The following is a 27,699-nucleotide window of genomic DNA, read 5'->3' on the forward strand; positions in this document are numbered from 1 at the left end:
GTCTCCAGACCCAGCAAGCCCAAGATCCAGAGATGAGAAGCAGAAGTCTTGAAAGTGAGTTTCAGGTGTGAGGGTGAGGCAGGATTCCTGCATCTGCCCTTAGGCTCCTGGACCCACAGGGTTTTGCTGTTGGGAAGAGAATATCCTACATTGGCCATCGGGTTAAGGTGTGTACAATGTCTCATAGGGCAGTACGCTGACCTGGTGGGGTACTGTCTCCTGATTAGTGGCATGACTGAGCTTTCATCATACTTACCAAAGCTTCATGCCAGCTGCTTCTGAGCTATGGGGAGGCCACTGAACCCACTGCCAAAGTCCCTTAGTATGAGACAATGGTCCTGTGATAGTCTGTCAATGAGATGGACCTTCTGCACGTCCACAAGTGAGGACGTCAGCACACATTTCATGGGTAGGGTTGGTGACAAGTATTTAGAGCGTCTGTGAGGACACACCACTGCCTCTCCGCGATGAAACTGTTCATATAATCAATATTCAAGATGTGGCTGAGTCTCTCCTCTGAGAAGCAGCATCATGTGAAGCATTCGACCTTGGCTCCCTGTGTTGGCAGGTGGGACACTCAGATGTGGCCAGGGCCAGATCGGCCCAGGGCAAAGGAGCCCAGGTTGTTGGCCTCGCCTATGATCCCACCGCTGCTGGCAGGGCTGCTTGTGCGACGTGCCCTGGGCAAGTGTGGAGCTGCTGTGGGGAAGGGTGCACGATCTACACAGCAGGCAGCTTTGTCCGCTGCAGGTACGTGAAATCGCTTTATTCCCTGTGGTCACCGTGAAAGGTACGTCCCGAGGCCTCCCAGTCACCAGTCTTCCAAGTAGCCACTGTCTGATAATCATATCTGAAGAGCAGGCTGTCTGCCCTTCCATGAATCAGGAAGCCCTAGAGTTTGTGTGCACAAACCTCCTGGACCATTGCGAGGAGGCTGGGGTACAGCAGCCAGTAGCTCTTGTCTGGTGTAGACGTACTGTAACAACTGACCTGTGGGCCAGACCCATGCTTTCTCCTCCTCTGTCAGCTCATTATAAGGAACTCCAAATGGGGCTTTCTCACCTGTGCCGAGAGAGGGGAACAGAGCTACAGGCGCCAGCATGTGGGACAGGATCCCGGGTGAGTTGCTTGTGCCCGGTGCACCTGCTCAGGCCAGTCTTGTGTATACCCTTTCCACGTTATAATGAAATGCTACCTTGCATATTCAGAATCAAGTTTATGATCCACAACTTTGGTTATATCCCAGTCTCAACAGGTTGTGTACCCCAGCTGCTGGTATTCCATGGTCAAAAATTCAGTCTCCACAGGGCCTAGAAGCAAACCGGGGGTGGGGGGGTGGGGGGGGCTTTTCAAATGCAGAATGTTGTCATCTGGAGCCTGTGTGACACCCAGGCCTGTGTGTGACTCTCTTACTGGGGTTTGCCAGAGGCTCCGAAAGGCCCCTTCCTTTGCCACGGGCACTTCTGGGTAGGTCCACGTGGGCAGACAGTCTCCACTATACCCTGGGTCAGGAAGAGCCTTCTCTTGCCCCAGAGACTTTAAAAAGCTGAGAGATAGAGGGCTCCCTGGGTCAGGACAGCAAAACCAGCAGGAGACATATTGTGCCAAAATCCAGAGAGACCACTGAGAGCTCTGCCCGTGACTGGGCCCTTACTTTAGAGGAGACAACCCTACATTTGAGACAGGTTGACCCTGAGGAGTTTCCCTAACCTGGCCGACATCTGGACTCCCACAGCGATTGCCCCTGCACTGGCCATCAAGCTGCTCGTAACTCCACCTCCCAAGTCTTTTCAGCATGACGATGCTTGTATACAGACCAGTGTTGTTCTATGGGGTAGTCAGACCTCCTCCAGACATGTCAAAAAGCAGTGGCTTGGGCCCAGCCCTGTGGTGTGGCCATCAAGGTTTATGGCTCCCTCACAGATACAGGTAAGCTTAGTCAGATTATCTTTATTGACTGGCATCGCAAAGAAAGCATTTACTCAATCAGTGGGTGCAGGGTACATATCGGTGGCCAGAGGCTATGTTGATTTATTCCAAGGAAGATACCACATCTGGTACAGCAGCTGCAATTGTCATCACTGCTGATTACGTTTGTTATAATCCATGTCATTCTGCAAGATCCATCTGGCTTTTCCACCAGGCAAACAGACAAGTTATATGGGGGAAGGGGGAACAGGAATCCCCACCTCTACTTCATGACGTCTCCATGGAGACACAATCTCTGTTATTCCTCCAGATCATCCGATTTACTATTTTGAGGATGAGGGCATTTCCAGGAACTGCCACTTGGGCCCTTCTTCCTAACAGTCCTTACTCTGAAGGTAAGAAGACCCACGGGGGGATTCCGACAGGTAGCAAACATATGAAGCCTCTAGGACTTCAGCAATAGCCACAAGATAAGCCCATGGCCTAACTGGACCCCCTGTGAAAAAGGCTTGTGCTGCAAATCTACCTATATCACCTGCTGCCTTTTGGCCAACAGGCCACGGTGATAATTTGTGTCTCTAGGGTTTAATGTCCTTTCAGAGATCTCATCCAGTCACCCCTAGAAAATCAGATTGTCCCTGTCCCTCAGTGCACAGTGTCCTGTTGATAGATCACAGGTCTTTCTGGAGGGACAGCCAGCGCCTGCCTTGTTGATGAGTGCCAAGGTTTCCCCAAACATCTGGTAATGACAGCTAGATGCAGGAGCCCTCACTGAGCTGTGTGGCTTTAAAGAGGTTCAGAACTAGGCACAGTGGGTGGCGCAGGGGCGAGGGGGCAAGGGAAACCCAGAACCTCATCCGTGGCATGTGGGATTCAAGATGCCTCAAAACATCTAAGTGGAAATGTCTAATAAACACTTGGATACTTGAGTCAGAGCCAGAAATCAAAATGGGAAGGTGCCGAGAATTACACGGTAATCGAAGCCATCAACCTGGATACAAACTTGGTGGAAAGGCAGCATTCGCGGTTTGTGTGGAAAAAGAGGACCCAGCAAAGAATTCTAAGGAAGATCATCCAGTGTGGTTTAGTGAAAAACAGAAAAGGGGGATGTCGTGGAGACCGTGGAAAGAAGGTATTTCAGGAAGGAGGAAGTGGTCTATCGCACTAAATGCTGCTAGAAGTTCAAAAAAGAATGAGGACCAAAAAATGGCTCTTTGACTTGGTGACATGAAGATGGCCTTTGGAAGAGCTGTTTCTGTGGGGCTCTGAGGACACAAACGAGACTGGGTGTGCAGCCCATGCAACAAAACACTGCTTATGTCACATAATTCTGTCCTTCAAAAACCAAATGGCTTTACGTTTGGAGCTTCTTTACGTGTGTTGATTCTGATTTCTCCATTACCACATTTGTATGATCCACATTCCAGTGGCCACTAGCTACTGAACAATCCTTTTGTTTAGTTTGCCGACGCAGATTTGGCTCAAGCCTCACAACACACCTGTGAGGCCTCGTCCGAAGGGTTAAGCTACCCGAGTCATTTATCTGTCTCCTGTGCTTCTGTGATGACAAAACCGAGGTGGCAGGGAGCGAGCTGTGAGGTGCTGAGCATGCTAACCGGGTGCCCCGCCTTTAACACCCACCATCTACCGCAGAGAGAAACCCGCCTGGACTTCCTCACGCAAACCTCACGGGCCTTAACTCTCCCCACCCACTGTCACCGGAAATTCAGGAATTGGCATATTTTGTTATGTTTAGCTTTCCTGGGCATCTTTAAACATCTGACATAGTCACCGGTATTTTTGATTATTTCTCTCTTCCCATCTCTGAGTGGGTGCAGTCAGGAACCCTTATACCTGCTGACTTTTACACTGTGATTCATAGCCGAACTACATTTGGGCATGAGACCACTGTATTAAGTTCCTTTGGGAGTTGATTCCAAAAAGATAGCCAAATCAGAGTTCACGTGGGGTTGGGTAACACAGGATTCCAGAGTGGATAGGACGGTAGAATTTCCTTATAAAGATCATTAATGCGTAAGCAGGAAGAATTAGGCTAACTAAGCATTAAATGGGAATTTAACTACCCGTAACTCTGGGATCAAGGTGAACCTAAAACAGCACCCAGCCAAGAAAACAAGATTGACTGACAGCAACCAAAGGTTATTAAAACTGTTTTCTACAAAACGACTCTGAGGAGGCTTAACGAAGAGCTTCATTCCCACGGCTTTAGTCATTCGTTTGGACATAAGCGGCATTCTTCTGGTGTCTACATCTCGTTCGTCACAGCAGTGGTTTGGTTTTCTGCAAACCTGAATTGTTTCCACGTAATAAGGATTGACTTGTTCTGTGTTTTTTCTCCTGGAATGCAGATCACTCAGTAGCCAGGCGACGAAGTCATCAAATTGTTACTTCTCTTGGGACACAGCTCTTAAGCGGGAAATAGAAGCACATTTTTCACGAGGAAGATGGAAGTCTGAAGCAGACTCGTCGCACAGATTTAGAAGTGATAGTGAATTATAAGTTGGATGGAATGCCACGGTAGATTGAGCAACAATGATCCGAGGCGATGACTCCCCACGTAGGCTGAACTGAGGAACGCAGGAGGACGCGCTGGACCATTTTCTCCATGTCATGTCAGACGGGTGCTCTGGAAACCTGGGTGCAACAGGGACAAGCTGCTCAGGAGGACACCAACAGTAATGGCCCTGCACACAGGGCCTCGCTCCATCCTCACTGCGAGCTGGAGAGCAGTGTCCCCTGCGAGGAACGAGCACCTGACATTCAGAAGGGTGACATGTCAGAGCCACTTGGAGCACAGTTGGCACCTGAGCTCACGGATCAGGCCCCAGAGGCCATATTATTAATCACTGGCCCCTGTAGCATAAGTGACTTCCGCAAGTGCCGTGCGTTTCTTTGCAATATCCAAACGTGTCTGTTTCAGCGCTTCGTTAGGTGCTGGCTGAGCATGGAGGTGACGTGTAGGAACCAAAAGCAGCATGCTCGTTAAAAACGGTCTACACCGTGGCGGTCATTCAATTGCATGCAAGGTCTACAAAAATAATTTTAACATTTAGTGAGGCAGAAATTGAGCATATCTTTTTCTCTTCTAATGAGAACTTTTTGATATTTTCAGAACGTTCATGTATTTTGTTTCCTTTAACAAGGCTGCATATTTTTATATAGAAAACAATGTTATCAAGGCAAAATGTCCCTTTGAGAACTTAATAATTAATTCCAATGGAGACAAATGAGTAGACTCAGGGAAGCGGCAGGATAAATATTGACACAGACAAGCAGTGTATGATTTGGTCAGCTGCCTGAAATTCTTTCTCAAGGTGAGCGTAAAAGCGTCAGGCTAAGACAGCTAAACAGAGCAGAGCCCACCAAGAAGATGGCTCGACGGGAAAAAGTAAAATGACTTTTCATAGTGAAGGAGCTATAATGAAGGAAGGGAGAAGAAAACTTTTAAAACTAGAGTGTCAGGAAATGTTCCCATCGTTAGAAAAACTAAGACAAGTAAGGGTGATTTAAGAGTGGATGGTGTGTGCATTTATTTTCTTTTATCTTTTTTATTTCTGAAATGTGTTAAATATGCATGGATTTTTAAGAACAAACATTTTAAAAGTCAGCCATTTTATTTGCTTAGTATTAAAATGATTGTATGACAAAGAATGGGCCCGTCGGATCTTTTCACCAGCAAATACCTGAAAACATGAGATCTTACTCAAAGTACTTAACCATTATACTAGACTGCCTCCTTCAAGCAACTGGAAAATTTTCATCATTAGTCATTCAGTGAGAATAATCTTTAACAGTATTTCATGCAAATCACCTTGAAAAACAAGAGAAACTAAAATACTTAAAACACACAGCAAAGCAGTTTTGTGTCATAGCTTTAGCAAATTCTGGGTTAGCAATGAAATGTGAGTTTCTCTTTGCTGTTTTCATATTAAGGTTTGGTAGAGATGTTTAACGGTTGTCGATGCCAGTTTGCAGAGGAATATTGCTTAAACAGGACTACATACTTGTTCTTTACTTCCTCTTCAACGTGTTGCCTTGTCTTAAACTGACCTATTAAATACTTCAGTAACCTTTCTAACAATCTAGACTACAATGAAGATGGTCAAAAAAGCAAGCTATCTCAAATTGACCGTGATGATGAAACACTGCTATATTCTTTCTTCTGTTTTTCTTTTTTTGTTATGAACTATTTTCCAAATACTTCATGTTGTGATGTCTTAACAGCATTGGACAAAGTCATTAAACAAATTAACCACTGGCTAAAGTTTACTGTTAATATTCTAGGATTTGGTGGGGGAGATGCTTTGTGCTAAACACAGGCACTATATAAATAAGCCTCTATGAGGGTCTAGAAATGGGAGAGTGATATATTTCTTTAGGATGTGTTTTATAAGACAGGAAGAAAGCCACTTGGAGCGGTCACGAAGAATTCTTGGTCTGGAGCCAGCGCCTGGCTCGGCCACGACGAGCTGTCTGACCTGTGAGATTTGAAGATGCTCTCGGCAGAGCCTAGCAGCGAGGGGGAAATAGAGACACACACTTAAAGGGCATGTAGGCGGCACCCCGCAAATGTCGCTGTGGAGTGCTGAAGAACTGTGGGGAGAGGAAGAGGTGAGACCCGTTTGAGTTCCAGAGGGTGCTGTGCTCTGCAAGTACACAATGCCACGCACACTTTAAACAGATTACTGCACGCTAAATATTCATTCTTGAAAAAACTACAAATGTTACGATGTTCACTGGAAGACTATTTTACAGGATAATTATATGATTTCTGAGGAGTACTTAAAAGTGAATTATAGGGCGCAGTTTCCATGTGCTTAGAGAACTAATGGGTTTCTTTTCACTGTCCTTTAAATTGCACCCCGAAATCTCCTGGCATATGCTATCATTCAGCCGCAAAGAGGATGAAACTTTATTTTGCTCCCTGGTGACATACAATGATTAGTCATTGTCCCATGAAACAGCACCTGACACTTAACCCATCTCTTGGCCTTTCAATAAGCTGCACAAGAACACCACTTTTCCTTTCAATGGAAGGTGCTTTGATTTTCATCATCTTCTCCAAATAGATTTTACCCAAAGGAACCAAGCTGTCACTCACACCATGTGAAGCAGGACTGAAATCACCTTCACTCGGCTCTGGCTGGTTAGAGACTTTCTCGGTGCGCAAAGACCCGGGTAGGTCATCTACTCTACCTTCTGGCACAAGAAAACCCACTTTCATGGTTGCTTGACTGATTAAAGATCTCACTACATTTTTCTCGTGGCCATTTCTTTCAGCCCGTTGGGTTCTCCGTTATTTCCGTTTTTTACCTCCCCAACAGCATAAGAGACCTAGTCAGGCCTGTTCATCACTCCTCCTCAAACACTGCCTCCGACGCATACTGTACTGGTTTTACATATTATCCAAATACGGTAAAGCCTGGGAAGGGAGTGGGGGTGTATAATGACAGATTCTGAATATTTCATATCCTCTCTACTTATTTGATGTCACTAAACTTTTGCACTCTGAATATGGCCTCCCCAGTCTTTTGAAATTCTAAGTGTCCCTCATGAGGATTTGTGAATGATGCCGACACAGCGGTCACCTAATTCACATTTCCCAGACGGCAAATGCCAAGCTCGTGCTGAGGGATGCTCCCCCAAAGCGACTCCATGGCCATATAACCATGTAAAAACCCGGGCAAACACAGATGAACAGTACGTCTCTACTGAAGGCGCTCTCAGACTCTTGAATACACATTGATCACATGATGAATGCCCCAAAAGGAAGCAGGTATGCAGCTGTCCAAAATGCTTTCCTTTGTCTGTTGCAAAGAAAGGTTGTGGAAAGCTTTTGCAGAACTAGCGTTCCGAGGATTCTGTTTTGGAAAAGGTTGCTCTGAAATACGGAATTCTTCCTAGAATGGAGCTGGGTTAAGAGGCGGATTCGAGGCTGGTCCAGTAGGGCAGCTCCTTGGGGAGCCAATGCGAAGGGCGAGGACAGACTGGGGCCCGCAAGTCTGCCCTGGGAATGCAAGGAAGGGAGACGTCACCTTCACCAGAGCCCGTCCAAAGAGGATGTCCCACGGAGAAGCAAGGTGGGAAGGGGGACCCCACAGAGGCGCTCGGCCAACATTAGAATGTATCTGGACAGGGGACAGACTGAGTAACACACCATGACTCCCCCTGCTTTACATAGGTGCCAGCCAGATGTCTGAACAGCAGACCCCGGGACTGCGCTGCTCTGTGCCCGGAAGCCCACCTGCCACCTCTCCACGTCAAGGTCCAAGCGGCTCTTCTGGCATTCTCTGTCTCCCTCTTTTCTAGTTGCCAGCCTTTAGGGAGGCATTTCGCATGAAGACAGTGAAGGGATTACGAATCTAAGTAATGACTAGACGTTTACTCGGTTCCTTTAAGAGGCTAAGCCCTGTACTGGTTCTCAGATTTCTTCCAGCGTACCTCTGAAAGAAGACTGTTCTTCCCAGGTATTCTTAACTTCACAATTCTTTTAAATGTTAGTATCATTAAATATCTTATTTAAAACCCCATCTATAGAAAAAATTACATAATATCTCTTGAAGTCTTACCATATAAAAAATTAATTTGCTGACACAGACTATAAGCAAAGCATTAATCTTCTTCCATAACATTTCATATGTGTGTGTGTATCTAACCATCTTCCACTGCGGATTTTTTTTAATTAGATTTGAGACTCCTCAGCTAATTCCTTTTGTCTTATTTTTACTTTTCCTTACTTGGTGCCAGTTCACAATCCACAGTCAGTGAGGCTTTCTTGATAATGAAGATAGAAACAGTAGGGATTTCAAATTTGCAAAATCCATCTGAAATTCTAGGAAATATTTCCATTTTCCAAAATGTTTTTTTCACTTCGATTAGCGACTCAGAGGAAACACCAACAAAATGAATATCTATAGTCAGAGAAGAATTTTGTAACTCATCACAATATGGTAAAGCACCTTTGTGGGCCACAGAGATTTTTATTTGTGTCACAAGTGGAAGATTATTTCTTGTTCTTCTTTTGAATCTTCCAGAAGATATTTGGTTTGGCGTTTCATTTCATTCTCGAGAAGCTCACTGGTTTGTTTTGTTTTTTTGACTTGAGTGTTTTAGAATTTTGTAGACATAGCCAGCATTTCTCATTTAAACATGGCTAGGTTTTGTCATAGTTTCTATTACCAGATAATTTGTGTGTAACTTTGTTTTCATGGAGACTATTTTTACCAGAAAAACACAATTCCCTATTTCTTCATCTTTAATTTGATGATGGTGAATTTATTAAGACAATAATAAATGACATAAAAATTATTGATAACAAACCTCTCAAAATAGGAACCTGAGATGCTGTCTTATCAAATTACCCTCTGAAGAGTTCTTAAAAATGCTTGTAGTCATTTTTGTAATCACCGTTTGACATTATAAAATAGACAAAATAACAGTTCACTCATTCCAAGATTGTTAACGGGATTAATAAGCCATGGCATGCAAAGTGGACAACACAGTATAGTGAACACTCAATAAACAAGATCTATTTTTATTTTGGTTAAAGGTATAAAGGTTGTGACAAATTCATGTGTGAAATATCACTGTACTAGTGGACCACATGAATCTCTTTTTCTGGTTTACCTAAACTCTGTAAAACACAGCATGATGAAATTTTAAAAATCGGGTAAATAAAATTACATTTTAAATATTTTAAGATATATTAATTCTGACAGATTACTAACCAGATTTGGGAATATGATGCCCTATGCCTTCCTTGTTTTACTAAGGTATACCCACCACCTCCTTACTGATTCGTCAAAGGCATTTTATCTGTCATTGGCTCCACTCGTTCTGTAGTTTCTAACTTTTTATATCATTATTTAAATTCTTCAAGATCCTTTTTTTCCATTTCCACATTCAAATCCTGTAAGAAATTCTGTGACGTGCTTCCTGATGCACACGCTATAACATCCTTCACATCTGGACTGCCCTTACATAATCTAAATCTTGATATTTTTTAATGCCATGTTTCATGTTGTTAGTATGCTGTTGTTTTGATGCATTTGTTTATTTTTCCTTAGTAATATAGCATGGACGTGAAATCAGAGATGTCCCTATAGATAGCAGTACAGTGTTAGGTGTGTGTGGGTGGGTAATACGTAAGTTAGATTTATTAAGTACGAAAAATGCCAACAATGGCAACGAGGTCTTAGACGCTGTCTTCAAGGCAACGGGAGAGCTTCCTAAGGTTCTTTGCGTCCTTTCGGGTTCAGAGCTTTAGTGCTCATGGCCCTCTCTTTAGCATCACTCGGACTCACAAAAGTGTTTCTAAGTTGCACTGTCCTTTCTCCCTTTATTTACTCTTTCACTTTGGGAACGATCCCAACATGGCTCTGCTTTCTCTGACATACCTTGGGGCTAGGTTTTTTCTGAACATAAAATAAAATGCAACCTTTGGAAGGCTATTTATCTGTCTTCAGAAAAGGTCATGGGAAGAATGCCATGGAATTTTCAAATGGTTCATCCATCAAAAGTGCAGCTCCCCATTGATTCTTCGTGAATTGTCAATTTCCAAAGAGCCTCGGGGACAAGCCTCATTTTTTTGAGAAGAAATCCTTGGTAAGGGAAAGAATGAAGTGATAAATGATTTTTCTGGTGTTCTCCTCTGGGAAAAACAGTCAACTTGCTCTTAGCCTCAGGCAATAGTGTTTCATGAACAGACTGGACAAAAGGAATTTGTGGTGATAATGATAATGTGAATTTGGCAATAATGGTATAAGAAAAAAAGAAGTTACTGCTTAAATATGAGGCTCCTATGAATGGCCTGTGTTGGAGAAAACTAGCCAAGCCCAGAAATTAACTTAACCCAATGGAGATTGCCAAATACAGCATCACATATTGGCTAAAATAAATATCTTTTAAAAAGAACTGGAAATATCATAGAAAAATTAACCTCCTTTTTGGGTCCATGAGCCAATAAACTAAAATAATCCTCAGCAAATCGCCTAGGCTTAACCATTCCTGGCACTAAGAAGAAGCATATTTAATGAGAAAAGCTGATTAAAAAAAAATAAAATGGGAAAGGCCACTGTGCACAGCATATTACTGGACATTTTTGCAGCCACTTACCACACTGGAATGTGCTTGGTAAATAAAACTCTGCTACTCCTTCCATTTCACCCTCTCATTTTGACCTTGCCATCCAAGGGAATGCGAATGTGAATTATTCTCCTGCTGTGACTTATCACTGCTATTCTTTAATGGCTGACATTAAATGACTAACACTGTGGTGTTGGTGAGGCCTAGTTCCCGGGGCGGGGACAGAGTAGCTAACAATCTGTGGGTGTGCTGGGCCAGACTGTTTGAGAAGGAAAATAATTTGATAAAAGGTCAAAAGTTATATCTTGGAAAAATATAATTTTTAGAGATCAATTGACGGTTTTATCAATATCAGAATTTTTAGCATCAACGTTATAAAGATGTAGAAGTATAATCTGCCCACCTTGGCAACTGTCTTCGAAATGCTGCATTTTTTCATCCTTGGAAGTTCCAAATGAATTTTTTCAAATCTTCCATCTCTCTCATTGTAGGCATGTTTTCTTTTACATTGTTGGCAAATTTTCAGCATTAATAATAGCTGTTTTATGGTTTTTCTGCTACTCCTACGTCTTTCATTTCTAGCTCAGTTTTTGCTGGTTAATGTTTCTCCTATAATGACTCATGTTTCTCTTCTGTCCATGCCCGCTAGGCTCTGCTCGGCTGCTCAGCACGTAGAGCTGCACTATCAAGCACTGGATTCTGTCGTATTCCTTCGGAGAGCGTGGGGTTCTGTTTTGGCATGTGGGCAAGTTACTGCAGGTCATTTTCATCTTGATGAAATAGCTTCTGGGCTTTCGCAGGCCAGGTCAACAGCAGCCGGGACGCCAGGGCTGTGTCAGCCCCACAGCTAAGAGACCCTTCTGAGGAGTGTAGCCGAGCTCCCGTCCCTTGTGCGTCCTCTCCATTCTGACTGCTGGAGCGCATGCTCTTCCCAGCCCTGGGCAAGGCCCCGGGTTGTTGGGCCTGCTGGCTCCTGGAGGTTTCCCCCAACTCAGGACGTGCGAGTCAGTTTTCAGCCAGAGGCTGGAGGAGACCCTGGCGATCTCAGCAACGCCCTCCATGCGGCTCCTTCTCCCAAGAGCTCTGCCCCATGCAAGTCAGCACCTTGGCCTCCTGGATGCCGTTCTCAGCCTCCTCGATTCGGCAAGACCTCCAGACTTTCCTCATGGCGCCTCTTCCTGTGTGCTGGTGTGGAGAGCCCTCCAGGAAGTAATCTGAGGCCATTTTAGGGCTCGCTTTGTTTTTCTTTTCTCAGAAACTTATACCCTAGGCCACCAGTTGTCCAATGTCTGAAAGTGTTGTTTTGTATATTTTTTGTATTCTTACAGCAGGAGGGCATTCCTGCAGCCTAGATACTCCATCATTTTAACGAATGTAAATTTTAGACCGATTTCTGCCAGATCATATAGAGATATAGAGATATGGACACACAGAGACATATTAGCAAGCAGACGGCCCGCAGCGTCTGCATTTCTGAAGGTGTCTGTTCTCTCACTGACTCAGGCACACCGAGCAGCAACATGAACAGCCGTCTTTCCCTGACGTGGACATTTCAGGTTCTTACAACCAGCTCTGGGGGAGGCAGGTCATCCAAGAAATGCAGAGAGGACCAAGGGTCTCCTGACCTCAGGGACTGCACCAAAGGCAGGGACAGTGGCTGGCTGAGGTTTACACCTTGTGAAAAGACCATGTCCTTGTATATCATTCTTCATCAATAATAAAGAATGCTAAATTGTTAATACCAATTAGGGTTATTGTGTTTCTATTATATCCTGATTAGTTCACTCTACTAATGTTTATGAGCAAAAAATCACAGTATTTGTAAGGAAAGAAATACTTGACATACGACGCGAATGCAGTGTAAGTGGAATGAACGAAACTGAATCGTCAGGTCTTCTTCTCTCAGAAAATAAATGTGTGGGAGGGGTAGAATAATCACTTTGCTATTTTTTCTCTAACATTTTGCACTAGCCACCCTTCTTCTGATTCTGAGGCAGTAACTGGTGAATGGGTATTTTGACCTCAAATTATCCAAAGTCAAGGACAGATATTGCAGCTACTTGCTCAGAAGCTGTGGGGGTCCTTCCAGGGCTGACTATTTTTGGAAATACAGTGGCCCCTGCAACAGGGTGGACAGAGAAGCACACACAAGCTACCCAGGGGCCACCTGGACCCCTGCCATTTCAGGGGCTGCTGGTCTTCGTAGCTGTTTTTCCCAGGGTGTATGTGTGTCTTCAGAACTGGATAAAAACATCAGTCTCCTTCATTTGGAGTTTCACCAAATGTAACCACCAGCCATGGTGAATTTTTAAAGCACGTAAGAGTTTATGTGCAGAGTATAGTGCCGTCTCACTTTTCTGTCCCCGACATGAATGAAAGAGCGATTCATCTAAGAACAAGGAAAGGCAACCGGACTTTCTATGAGCCAGTTACAGAACTCTGCATGACTTGCTGGGAACTTGCTACAGGACCCGCGTCACCTTGAGCTCCTTCTCAGAAAAACAAGACGAACCTAACGGTTTTGCTGCTCTGATAAAGTTGTTTTCAGAAATGAAAATAGATGCTACCTGAAAAACAATCCGCAAACTCTCCCAAAACAAGTATGTCTGCAAAAAAAGTTTTGTGATGGTCAAATCCGCCGCTGAATGAAAGAGATACAAGGGAGGAGAGGGAAGGGAAGAGTAGGAGGGGAGGGGAGGGAAGGAGGGGGAGGGGAGGGAAGAAGGAAGGAAGTCACCTTTGCTAAGGACAGACAGCTGTCTTCCCACAAGGTCTGTGTGTCTGAATGACAATGCCTGGTTTGTACTTCTGGTTTTCTCTGCAGCTACTTTCTTCAAGATAAAGAGAATTGTGCATCCTACTTTTAGTCAAACCTTATTTGGAAGAGTCTCACCAGGAGATTTTTGAGGATTACGAAGCAGAGCCTGGAGACGCCTGCTAGCAGTCTGAAGTGTTCGAAGGGAGAGGGTGTATAGACCATGTCCATTTTAAGGAAAAGAATTTCCTGAGAGCATCAGTCTTTTCTTGAATGTGGAATTTTTTTTTTTTTTCAAGTTCAACAGCTCAGAGCTTAGTTGGAACACCCATTCCTGCTTACTGGCAAGTAAAGGCAGAGCCAAACATAAATAAAATCAGCTTCAGAAGAGGGGTGGCGATGTTTAGACCAAGATTGAGTTAGTTTGTTTTACTTTAAGAACACAGGGAATACATTTTAGGTTTAAGGGTTGCTCACATGTTCTTTCCAATTAGAGTATTGCTAGTTTCGGAATGTATACAATTCTTTCAACTCAGATAGACTACTAATAACACCTGGGGCGATTGTGGTATCATCACAATTAATAACAATGTCATTAGTTACATAGTATAAACAGTATATATCATAGTGGATATTAATAATAATATCCACTGTGATTGTGGTATTGCTATCCTCCCTTCTCTACTCCCTCTGAAGAAGAGAGGTAAATGAGAGATCATTAAACCAACCTACCAATTTACCAACCAATTATCTAAAAGTGTTCAGATGATGCTGGTACTTTATGGTTTGTAACCAAACTTTACAAGATTAATTAAAGTGTTTCTTTGTAGCCTCAGGGGGGAAGCTAAATCTCTTTTAGAGAACCAAGCAATTGTTTTCATGCAGATAATGGAAATAATATTGTAAGTATGACTATACCCTGAGTAAAATGTCAATGACACAAAAGACAACATGATACTTGTTGAGCAAATATTTAAAAGTGTAGGAATAGTCATCAAATAAGGACATGACTGTGGATTGTTGATTTTTTAACCTATATTTTTTTCCTGAAATTTTTACAATGGGCATATATTCACAGTTTTATGTTTTTAAAACAAGAGAGTCATGCTTGGAATGGGAAAGTTGAAAACAAAGAATACTCACAATTTCACGGAATCAAAATGGACAATAAACACGACCTAGGAGCAGCAGTGACCACGCCGAGTGAGCTTCAGAGACTCAATGGAAAGACAAACCGGGCAGCCTGCAAAGCTGGCTGTGACCTACAAGAGTACTTGGTACATACTCTTCTTAAAATCTGAAAATACACGTAACCTGCAAACATGTAAAAGCAAAACAAAATATCTGATATTCTTAAACAAATAGAGATACGCACATTTATGATAAAATATGAGCCTGCTGTCACACCGCTGACCGAGAAAACATTGCTGAGGGTTGGCTGTCGAGTGTGCGTGTACGTGTACACGCATGCACATGCATGCATGACTGCACACCTGCGTGTGTCTGTGTCATTAAATCCCAGCCAGTTAACACTCGGTTAAGAAAAACTTATCCATTGTCTAAGGCGAATCCAGATACCTCCCAAGCACCACAGAACAGCTCCAAACCTTCACTCGCCAACTCCCCTTCAAGAGGAGGTGGTGCTAGAGCCTCAGAGCTCAGTAAGAGCCACTCTTCCCTCGAGGGGCTGATTGACGGATGAATAAATGACAAGTCTGTAGCAAGGAGCCAAGGGCCAGGCTGGTGCACGCTGTCCAGCTCCTCGTAGAGATCCTTGGACAACCTAGCTGGCCCCTGTGTGCCTGCACGACTCGCCCCATCCCGGTCGGCCAAGCCCACGCCCTTCCCAGATTGCAGCGAGCCTTCCAGCTGTGGCTGGGTCTGCAGAGAAAGTCTGCAAATGGCACTGATGCACTGAATGCCTACAGGCAAGTCCCTCAAGGTGCAGCCACTGCAAGTGACGCTTCTGTCCCTCAGTATACAAGCAACTTCCCTAGGGTCTCTGCCCATCCCTGGGGCATCCCAAGATTTGTAGACTTGTGGCTATGCCACACACAGACCAGGACCAGGGCAGAGATGGTGCTGTGAGCATTTCTCCAGTGAGGCCTGGCAACCAGCTGGGGGAGGGGCGATGACCTGGGGCTTCCAAGAACCCCGACCCTTAGGACAATCACCCCCATTTGGCAGGCACCTTCCCCAGTAACTTTTCTTATTAGACTTCTTTTAATAATGCTCCCAACCCAAGTGTCAGCATTTCCAGACAGAACAAAGTGTGCCTGGGGATGGAGGTGGACATCAAGAATTAAATACCATATGCATTTGGCTGCAGAGAGTTTAAGAATGTAAGAGATGGTTACAGCAGCTTTATGCATAATTGCCAAAGCTTGGAAGCAACCAAGGTGTCCTTCAGCAGGAGAATGAATCAATTCAGATGATGGAATATGACCCAGCGAAATAACTGGGAGCCTGAGCTGCACAGAGCCATGAAGCCACAGCACGCAGGGGCAGGGACCACCAGGAGGCAGACAGAGGCAAGCCCGCTGATGCTCACCGACCCTGATCTAGGTGCCGTTGTGCAGTGGCTGCTCTCACGGCCTCCTTCAACCTGCACACCAACCTGACCGAACGGTCACTGCTGGGTCCAGTCTGCAGGTGAGGAGGTGGCGTTCAGGAAAGTGGGGCCCAGTCATGGGAAGTGGGGTTAGGGTCGGGACTCGGGTGATGAGAGCAGGAAAAAGGAGCTGATCCTCGGGTTTGGATACCAGACCAACCAGAAGGCAGGCCCAGCAGGGAAAGGAGAGGAGGCTGCACAGGGACAATTGGGCAGGCCTGGGGCAGAGGGGTGGCCGGACTCTGAGCCACCAGGCTCCACTGCTCAGGTGCAGCCTCATCCAGGTCTGCGGGGTGTGAAAGGACCACTAGCAGTGGGGTCAGGGGGATACAGAAAAAGGGCCCAGGCCAGACATCGGGGTGCTGGCACAATAGGCCACCTGTGTCTCAGATCTCCCTTTCCTTCTGTGCAGCAGCCTCAGCCAGAGGAGGAAGCAGCTGGATTGGCCTGCGGATCGGCCCGCAGGTCAGTTCCACCACACATTTGTTTCGAGTCTGCTCCCTGCAGGTGATCTGGGGGTGCTGCTGGAAATTGATATGGTTGGCCTCTTGGGTGTGATCATGCCCAGGAAACAGTAAAGGGAAGACAGATGGAGGCCTGCGATCTGGGCACATGAGAGATGAGAGCTATGGGGGCTCCCCAAGAAGAAACCTCCGTGAAAACATCAGAAAGTCACTTTGGGAAAAGAAGATAGAGATGAATGATAAGAAGGATGAGACAATGGATCCCAAGAGAAGTAGGCAAATCTGAAGCCATGGAGATAGAGACGGCCCCTGACTAGACAGACCTGCATCAGAGAGGACAGTTTCATTCGCTGGGATATGTGATAGTGGATCAGCATTTATAATCAGGAACAAAAGAGATTCAGGTGCTTCATCTGGAATTCAGGGTTCCGAGCATTTATGTAATGAGTTTTAAGCAGAAACAAGAGAAGTGCAATAGTGATTAAAATAATTACTAATCCTAAACAACAACTTGTTATCCTTGCAATAAAAAAATAAAAAAGCTGGAGTAGAGCGGTACCCTGTGCTTAGTCAGGAAGTGCGCATGCTTAGACAGATTCCTTCCGTGGGGTCTGCTGGGTAAAGGTCAACTTCCAATCATAGCTAAATGGGCCAAATGTCCATCTAGGTCCAGTAAAAACCTGCTCTGACCTGTATTTATTTCATGTTCGTCTGCTATTGTATTCAACATTCTGGGGTGGGAGGAGTCCTTTGCTTGATTTAGTCATAAGATAGGGGAGCAAATGGTAGGCGTTAATATCATTTGTCATCCCAACTTCCTAGCTTGTGATATGTGTGAATCATGTTACCACACGGTTACCAGGACAGAGTTATGACAAGCCTGGCCTGACTCTCCAAATGCAAGTCACATATTCTGCAGGAGGCTCTGGAAGAGGGGTTGAGTTCTATTCCAGGAAGCAGAGGAAGTGTCACAAGATAGACACGTGCCCATGTGAATGGCTTGAGTGGATGACTTTTCACTTTACATGCCCAGTGGCCCCTAAATAATGCACGTGTTGGCTGCACAGCTACACTGATGCCATTGTGGGTTCTGACGGCCACCCTGAATCTCATCACAAGCACGGGTCCATGTCTCCCATGAAGCCAAAGGCAGAGGTGAGAGGACCTGACTGGGGAAGGTGGCCACGTGCAGATGTTGGGTTTCAGGTTGGGACTGAGCAGGAAAGTGGATCTTGGAACATCCGAAATCTGGGAGACTGGGTTGTACTGAGAGAATCATGGAAATCATTTGAAAAGCTGACGGGGCGCGTGGGAGGATGAGTCAGCCTTCCAGCCAAGAGAAAGCCAGAGGAAACGCAGGCCTCTTCGGATGGCCAAATCCATCCATCCATCCATCCATCCACCCATCCATCCATCCAGCCAGCCATGTAAACGTGGGCGTAGATAGTTCCTATGCTAAGGACGGAAGCTCTGGTCTCCCGAGAAAGAAAGACTACTTGGTCTATGAGCCTCGGGAAGGTCAAAAATAAACAACTGAACTGTAGGTGAGTTAGTTCCTGCGAGCGCGTCCTGAGGTCCTCAGGAGCGGCCCTGCTCTTTCTGGGGGACGGGGTCATCCTCAGCGTATCCTGTCTTCGTTTCTGCTGCTTCCGTCATCACACTGCCTCTGTGTTACACAGAACACAGTGGGTTCCAGCAGTCTCCGACTAGACACTTCGTATCTCAGAAATACTCCTTCCCTCGGGATTCAGTGTGCCCCCACAGCATGCTTGAGAGGGTCTGAATTCACACCTATTCCAGCTCTCACGTCCTATCCAACTAATTAGGCTTTGGTGTGTCTCTGCAGCAGTACAACCTGAGTGATTGAAATTGGTGCTTCCTACTGACTGTGAATCAGGTAAAGGGACATGGCTGGACAGTTTAACCGAATATGTTGCCACAGCGGTTCAAAAGGTGTTTGTTTTGGACTGAATATTTGTATCCCCCCCAAATTCATGTCCAAACCACCAATGCGGCCTTTGGGAAGAATTAGGATTAGATGAGGTCATGAAGGCAGAGTCCTTGGGATGGGATCAGAACCCTTATAAGAATCACGAGAGATCCTGCTTCCCCTCTCTGGTCTCCGTCTTTTGAGGACACAACCAAAAGGTGGCCGTCTACAACCTGTGAGAGAGCCCTCATCAGAACCCCAGGTCTGACCTCAGGTCCAAGTCTCCAGAACCTGAGAAAGAAACGTCTGTCACGTTGACCTGCCCAGTCTCTAGTGTTTTGTGATAGTCGCCCATACTCACGAGACCCGAGGACAAACAGGTCAAGTGCATCGTAGATGCCAGGTACATGGTAACCATGTGCCTACCACGAGAGCCAACAACCTCACTTCCGGGAGAAGAACAGATTACAATATTTAAGTAAAGAACGCTAGAGGCTGCAGCCTGATCTAGTAGCTACATAATGCCAGGACCACGTGATTAGACATACAAACGTCAGAAGAATTTCCTCTTATGCAGGTGATAATTCACTTGATCAGAATTACACTGCAGAAGCATACTCAGGGATGAGAAGATAGAAAACAAAATGAGTAGATTCAGCAGTCCACCACTGACTCTTGGAGGGCTTCAAATTTGCTATTTGTGGACTTATTGGAATACTTTCAACTGGAATAATTCAGTGGCATTAAATTTGGACTAAATTAACTTAATTAGTTAATAAAAGTGGGTATTATAGAACATTTCTAATATGTTAACAGTGCATTTTGCAAAACATTTTTGTATTACTTTAATAAAATACTTGATTAAATTTGTTTTAAAATCACGCATTTTTAATAAAAAAAAGAGCAAGGTAATTAGCCTTGATACTTAAATAAGGAGCATATTTATAATTTCATCAAATAAGGAACATGTGCCAGGGTGCCGGCAGGGAACTGAGCTCGTGACCTGTGCTTGTGTGAATAACTAAACATTTGCTATGCCTGGGGATTCATTGGCAATTTAATTTCAGACCAGTTACGAGAGAATTTGACAGTCCCAATTAACCTGATAATTGAGAATCACCATACAACGTAGAACTCAGTTAAGAATTTTCTAAATGTGAGCAGTCACCTTAAGCAACATCTTAAAAAGGTGTTCTGAAATCTAAATCAATGAAATCAGTGGCAACATCCCCCACCCCCAGAAACGTGTACCATTTTCAAACCCTCCATGCACAGAGTAAATTTTCAATAAACGGTCGATTATTATTTTATCAGTATTCCTACAGACAAGAGGGAGTCTACTGAGCTCCTAAGCATGCATTGGGAGAGGTTCTTCACACATGTTAGTTTTCTGATTTAACCCTCACAAACCTTGCTAAAGTGAGATCCTATTATCCTCATCTCCAGCATGGGACCTGAGACCCCAAAAGTTCAAGGAATCATCCAGAATGAGTAGTGGGGCCAGGGCTTCCCGTGCAGCTGAAGCCACAGTCTGGCTTCTTTCATTGGCATGATGAAAGAGTCCTTAGCAAAAATTCACTGATTTACTTATTCATTCATTTAATCTCTGTTTTGTACCCAAAAATTATTGTAAAGAAGTTCCAAATAAATTTAACAGAGTGGACTTTTTTTTTTTTTTAACAATACCGATTCAAACTATATTCACAGGTGCTGAATGAATTTATGTTCCAAATTGGAACACATTCCAAGCTCTTGCTGTTCTCCCAAAGCTCCTTAGATTTAAAATTATATGAACTACTAAAACAGACAAATGTGATGAAACTGGTTGTCAAGTTGTGAAGTATTCTTCCCTGGGTGTGTACAATAATCACACAGGTAATTGTCTCTGGAATGTGCTACGTGGATTTGTAGTTCTAGAGGAAAGGATGGGGGCAGAAGTGGTTTCACACTCACACCTTCGCAGCGGCGGCTGCTCAGGCAGGAATAACTGGTCTATCCAACTCACCTCAAGTACATGGTACCCACATAACCGTAAATGGACAACTCATTCATTCAAAACTCTTGACCTGCTTGCTAACATGGATCCCTGCAAAGAACAGGGTGTGGCTAAATTCAGATTAAATAAACAAAGGAAAGGAATTATAAATATTTTTAAGTTATTAAGACTTAAAATTTTTACTTAAGGCTAAAATGTCATTTTGCTACACATGACATAAACATTTAACTCTGTCAAGTGCACAATAAACTACGCTCAGGTACAGACTGTTTCCTGTTAAATACTCCACTGAGGTTTTTAATCCTTTCCATAGAAGTTTCCACATCTTACAGGTGTATGTCAAACAAAACACCTCACCAGAATTCCTCTTGACATCTCTGACAGCGCATTACGAGAGTGGGCGCCTACACTAACATTTCACACAAATCCACTCATGCTTAGGTTAGGGTGTCAGACATATGGTTTGTGGAAATACTTGATGCATTTGCATAAGACATACAAGTTTTGGGAGAATGGCCATTTTAATCGGGCTGACTAACTGAGATGAGAAGAGGGAGGTGTGACCATCTGTTTAACTTCATCTCGAATTCATTTAGCACCTGTACAAATTACATTTGAGCTACTTCTGAACCCAGGAAACATAAAGAAACTATCTAAGAATGCCTCTCGTGTCCTTCTTTAAGGAAAGGAAAAGTCAAAGTACAAATACACTACACACATAATGCGCAAATGCACGCACGCACGCACACACACACACAGGCACCCACACAAACACATGCATATACACATACATACAAACTGCCTACCCTTTGAAATCTAAAGTCTGTAGTCCTACAGTTCATTTGATAACCATGTCTTGATTTTAGGATTCTATGACGACATTCTTAGATATGCTAATATCAGCTGATATCTATAAAGGCAAGCAGGAAAAGGGTGAAGTTAACATATGTAAGAAAGATAAAGGCTTCTGAACTGAGAGAGGCAGTTATAAAATTTGCTGGTTCATAAGCTGTTTACATCATGGTAATAAATGGGCACACTAGAAAGGAATATACCACCCTATATGACTATTAACATGACATGAAAATAAAGAGATTCAATTCCAAGCTATATTTCAGTGCATAAAGAATGCCTACAAGTTAGTAGGCAGTCAATAAATATCAATTGGATGAATTAAGAACATTCCTTAATTTTCTGAGAATTTTTAAATGATAAACAGATTTGAGCTTAAATATATATTTTTTTATCTCTTGAGATGATCCAGAGGTTTTTGTCCTGTAGTTCTTGAAATAAATTGATAGATTTTCTGATGTTGAAATTTTAACAATTTTCTTGTATTCTTGACTAAATACTCTTTGTGACTGTAATTTTCCCTTTCTCATTCTGGGCTTTTCTTTGCATTCTCTCTCTCTCTCGTTAGTTTTATTGAAGATTTAATTATTATTAATCTTCTCAAAGACTCGGCTTTTGTCGTAGTTCCCTATTTTATTGATTTCTGTCCTTATAATTCCCTTCTTTCTTTTTTGATTTTACTCTGATGCTCATGTTTAGCCTTGGCTTTTTGAGTTGAAAATTCATCTTGTTTTCAGTCTTCTTTGTATTTATAGATAAATTTATAACTTTTCATCTGAGTATTGTTTCAACACTGAGTATTGTTTCAACACTGTTTCAACATTTGGGTATGTAATACTTTCTTTGTCATTCAATTTTCAGTATGGTCCTCATGATTTCCTTTTTAATCCAAGGATTGTTTTGGTAATGTGATTTTATTCTTTTTAAACAAAGGATTTTTTTAAAGCTTTATTTGTTAATTAGGTCTAACTTGATTGTATTTTTAGTAAACTTATTTAGTTAGTTTTCTCCTATAAATGTATCTTAATATGCAAAGTAGCCCACCTGGGCTACAGAAGTATGAATTTCTATATTTACAGGTGAAGTTATACATAGTATATACATATGTGTGTGCGCATACATGTATACACACATATGCACACATGAAGCTGCTATATATTAGGTTAATTGTTATCTTTCATACTTTTTTTTGTATTCTTCAGTTGAAAATTTCCTAATAAATGCATTAAAATCTCTGAATAAAATCCATTTTCCCTAAAATTTTCTCAATGTTGCTTTCTGAATTTTTTAGGCTTTATTGTTCATAAGTATTATATCTTCTAATCCATTTTTCCAGTATATTATAATTTTCTTTGTTTCTTATGACTGTTTGAATTAAATTGCAGTTCCCTTTAAAGTTGCTATTTTTTTGATCATTTTCTTTATTTGTGTAATATATCTGCATCTATAACCACATTGTAATTTTTAAAACTTTCTGAATATTTTTGTCAATTATAGATGATATATTGCTTGATCTTTTTCTCTATCAAATCTGTAAGCTGATATTTTTATTGAATTTAACACAAATACATGTATTATAATCATAATTACATTAAAATTTATCTATCATTTTACTCATGTTTTCTATATTTGGTATTTAATATTTTTATCATTTCTTTATTTTTATTGGGCATAGTAAATTTTCTCAGGCCTCTTTAAAATTGATAAATTTTATGTCAATTATTCTGTGGTTAACATGATCTCACGTCTATGTTTTTCCATAAGCTAAAAAAAAAACTCTTTATGACCTACTTCATATATGTATGGTTTACAGAATAATGGTAAAAGGATACCCAGGTATGCTCCAGCCAGTAAACAAGAAAATCTTACTAAAGAATTTTTGAAAGACCTTCTCACCCTTATCACATACTTCGAATTCCCACTAGTAACCACCATCTTAAACTTGGTGTTTATCATTGTAGTATTTAAAGTTTTGCCAAATGTGGTGTATATCTCTAAACAATATGTTGCTTCATTTGGATATTATTGAAACGTATATAAATGGAACACTACTCTATGTAATTTGTTTTGCTTACCATTATGTGTTTGAGAATCATTTGTGTTGATACATAAACAGGTATTTTATTAATTTCTATTCACGTAGATATTTACAGTTTCAATAAACCACAGACTATTTTATATTTGCCTAAGAGTAGACATTTGAACCCACGTGTTTTTATCTTCTTCCTAGTATGAGTAATGCAACTATAAACATTTGTAAACATCCTTCCAAGGGCCAATGGTTTTCTCTAGGACATGCACTATCAAACTTGTTATTCTTGCCAATCTGGTCAGAGGAAAACTCTGCCCTCTTTTAATTTGCATTTGTATTTTACTAGTTCCTAATGAGAATGAACACCTTTTCACATGTTATTTCTTAGCATCCATTTAAAGTGTACATTTAAATCACTCTTGATAGTTTTGTACACCCCATGAAACCATCATCACATTAAGATACAGCACATCTCACCTCCCCGAAAAGGTTTTCACCCTAACAAACCATCTTATTGTTTTTTTGACGCTGGCCCAAGACAATAATCACTGTAGACTGGTTTGCATTTTACAGAAGTGGATTCAAACAACACTATGTACCGTTTGGAGTCCAGATATTTTCACTCAGAATAATGTTTCTGAGATTTATGTGTGTGTATCAGTAGGTCATCCCCTTTTGTTGCTGAGTAGTACAGGCATACCTCAGAGATATTGGCAATTTCAGCTCCAAATCACCGCAACAAAGAGAATATTGCAATAAAGTGAATCACACAAATTTTTTGGTTTCCCAGTACATATAAAATTTGTTTACACTATACTATAGTCTCTTAGCATTATGTCTAAAAACACAATGTACATACCTTAATTTAAAAAATACTTTATTGCTAAGAAACGCTAACCATCATTTGAGCCTTCAGCAAGTCATAATCTTTTTGCTGGTGGAGGGTCTTGCCTCGATGTCGATGGCTACTGACTAATCAGGGTGGTGGTTGCTGAAGGCTGGGCTGGCTGAAGTAATTTCTTAAAATAAGATAACAATGAAGTTTGCTGCATCGATTGACTCTTCTTTTCACAAATAATTTCTCTGTAGCATGCGATACTGTTTGGTAGCATTTTACCCACAATAGAACTTTCAGAATTGAAGTCAGTACTCTCAAATCCTGCCACTGCTTTACCAACTAACTTTATGTAATAGTCTAAATCCTTTGTAATCATTTCAATAATCTTCACAGCACCTTTATCAGGAGTGGATTCCATCTCAAGAAACTACTTTTTTTGCTCACCCATAAGAAGAAACTCATCTGTTTTGTCATGAGATCATAGCAATTTAATCACATCTTCGGGCTCCACTTCTAATCCTAGTTCTCTTGCTGTTTCCACCACATCTCCAGTTATTTCCTCCACTGAAGTCTTGAACTCCTCAAAGCCATCCATGAGTGTTGGAATAAACTACTTCCAACTTCCTGTTAATGTTGATAGTTTGACCTCTTCCCATAAATCACAAGTGTTCTCAATGGCATGTAGAATGCAGAATCCTTTCCAGGTTTCAATTTACTTTGCCCAGCTCCATCAGAGGAATTACTGTCTATCACAGCTACAGCCTTACGAAATGTATTTCTTAAATGAGAAGTCTATGGGCTGCAGAATGGATGTTTGTTAGCAGGCATGAAAACCATGTTAATCTCATTGTCTGTCTCCACCAGAGCTCCTGGGTGACCAGGTGCATTGTCAGTGAGCAGTAATATTTTGAAAGGAATCTCTTCTTTTCTGGGCAGTAGGCTTCAGTAGTAGGCTTGAACTATTCAATTAACCATGTTGTAAACAGAAATATCCAGGCTTTGTTGTTCCATTTATAGAGCACAGGCAGAGTAGACTGAGCATAATTCTTAAGGGCTCTAGAATTTTCAGAATGGTGAGTGAGCACTGGCTTCAACTTAAGGTCACCAGCTGCATTAGCCCTAACAAAGGAGTCAGCCTGTCCTTGGATGCTTTGAAGTCAGACATTGACTTCTCCTCTCTAGCTATGAAAATCCAAGATGGCGGCATCTTCTAATATAAGGCTCTTTTGTCTATATTGAAAATCTGTTGTTTAGTGTGACTGGATCTTCTGGATAACTGGCTGCAGCTTCTATATCAGCACTTGCTGCTTTACCTTGTACTTTTATGTTGTGGAAACGGCTTTTTTCCTTAAGTCCCATGAAGCAACCTCTGCCTCTGCCAGCTTTGGACTTTTCTTTGGCAGTCTCCTCACCTCTCAACCATCGTAGAATTGAAGACAGCCAGGGCCTCGCTCCGAGTTAGGCTCTGGCTTATGGAAATGTCGACGCTGGTTTGACCTTCCCAGGCCACTAAAACCTCCTCCATGTCAGCGAGAAGGCTGCTTCGCTTTGTTTGGTGTGTTCTCTGGAGTAGCATTTTTAATTTTCTTCAGGAACTTTCCATGCACTCTACAACTTGGCTAACTGTTTGGCACAAGAGGCCTCTACCTTTCAGCCGGCCTCGGCCTTTGACGTGCCTTCCTCACGAACCTTAGTCAGCCCTGGTATTTGATTTAAAGTGGTTTACATGCAGTTCTTTCTCTCACTTGAGACTTAGAGGCCACTGGAGGGTTATTCATTGGCCTAATTTCACTATTGTCCTGTCTCAAGGAAGAGGGAGGCCAGAGGAGAGGGAGAGAGACGGGGAATGGCCAGTTGGTGGAGCAGTCCGAGCACACACAACATAGATTAAATTACTGTCTTATGTGGATGTGGTTTGTGGCACCCCAAAACAATTATAATGGTGACATCAGAGATCACTGATCACAGATAAACATAACAAATATAATAATGGAAAGATCTGAATATTTTGAAAATTACCAAAATGTGACACAGACATGAAGTCAGCAAATGCTGTTGGGGAAAAGGCACCATAGACTTTGTTTAATGCAGGATTGCTAAGAACCTTCAATTTGTAAAAAGCAATTACCTGTAAAGCCCCATAAAACAAGGTGTTATATGCCATTTATGGACATACCACTTTATGTGTATCCATTCGTATTTTGATGAACATTGGTTTGTTTTGTCTATTGTGAATAAAAATATTATGAATATACATACATAAGCTTCTTTGTGGTCATATGTTTTTATCTCTCTTCAGCAAGTACCTAAATGTAGAAAGGCTGGGTTGTATGGGAGATGGACATATTTTTTAATACAGCTGAAAAGGAAAACCTCTATTTCTCCATTCTCACAGAATACTTCTGTACTCCAAGTGGGTGGATGTTTTATTCACACCAAGCAGTTCTGCAATTCTCTGCTGCTACTGAGTAGATGCCCCACAATTTAACTCTATCCTGACACTATCTACCTGGAAATAAGAGCAGATCCCAAAGGTGAAGGGCTCAGTCCCACAAGACTGCCCCTCATCTCAGATGCCAGTGAAAGCCCAGGCTGTTGCCTGTGCTTCTGACTGACCAGCTGGAAGCGATTCAGCTTATAGAAACGGTTGGTGCATAGTTAAATGAATGGATCAGCAAAAAAAAAAAAAAATTATAATCACTATTTTCCCCCTTTAGGTCAATTAATAGTTACAGCCTACATTATCCACCGCAATATATGTCGCATGTGAAATTGTTCTCGGATTTATGATACCCATCTACAATGCTCTTAATGCAGTATTGCCAAAGCATAAATTTCCTTCAATAATAAAATGAATTTGACTTAAATGGTTTCAGCTAGTAACCACCCATAATCAGCCAGATATTCCTTTCGCTAAAACCCCAGACTGGGAGTGCATTAAGCACCTTTGGGTGTGCTTTCAGAGTGCCAGGGTGGCTAATTAGTAAATCTCTGCCTTGGTGCCTGTGACCTTTTGAGGTCTGCTTCGGCCCCACAAAGCCTTAATTAAACTATAGTTCAATACATTCAATACAGACTCAGCTTTCCTTGGGTTTTCACTCTGGAAATTTTGGTCAAGAAATCTGTATCAAACACCTTCGTATATCAAAATAAAGAAATGCATGCCTATAGATAAATAATTTCATAG

At 42.5% G+C, this 27,699-nt stretch overlaps 2 long non-coding RNA genes across 2 annotated transcripts; one reads left to right on the top strand and one right to left on the bottom strand.

The window, feature by feature from the left end:
- Nucleotides 1-1,939: 1,939 nt before the first annotated feature.
- Nucleotides 1,940-11,690, bottom strand: LOC120608985 (uncharacterized). The gene is made up of 2 exons (XR_005654582.1): nucleotides 11,438-11,690; nucleotides 1,940-4,978 (listed from the first exon to the last, which is right to left on the bottom strand). It is a non-coding gene; the product is annotated as an uncharacterized LOC120608985 (long non-coding RNA).
- On the top strand, nucleotides 4,974-12,779 carry LOC120608984 (uncharacterized). Its single transcript, XR_005654581.1, has 4 exons — nucleotides 4,974-7,128; nucleotides 7,231-8,030; nucleotides 8,132-8,417; nucleotides 11,684-12,779. It is a non-coding gene; the product is annotated as an uncharacterized LOC120608984 (long non-coding RNA).
- The last annotated feature ends 14,920 nt before the right edge of the window (nucleotides 12,780-27,699 follow it).

This window comes from Pteropus medius, unplaced genomic scaffold (genome assembly GCF_902729225.1).
Source record: "Pteropus medius unplaced genomic scaffold, Ma_sr-lr_union100, whole genome shotgun sequence".
NCBI classification, from domain to species: Eukaryota; Metazoa; Chordata; class Mammalia; order Chiroptera; family Pteropodidae; genus Pteropus; species Pteropus medius.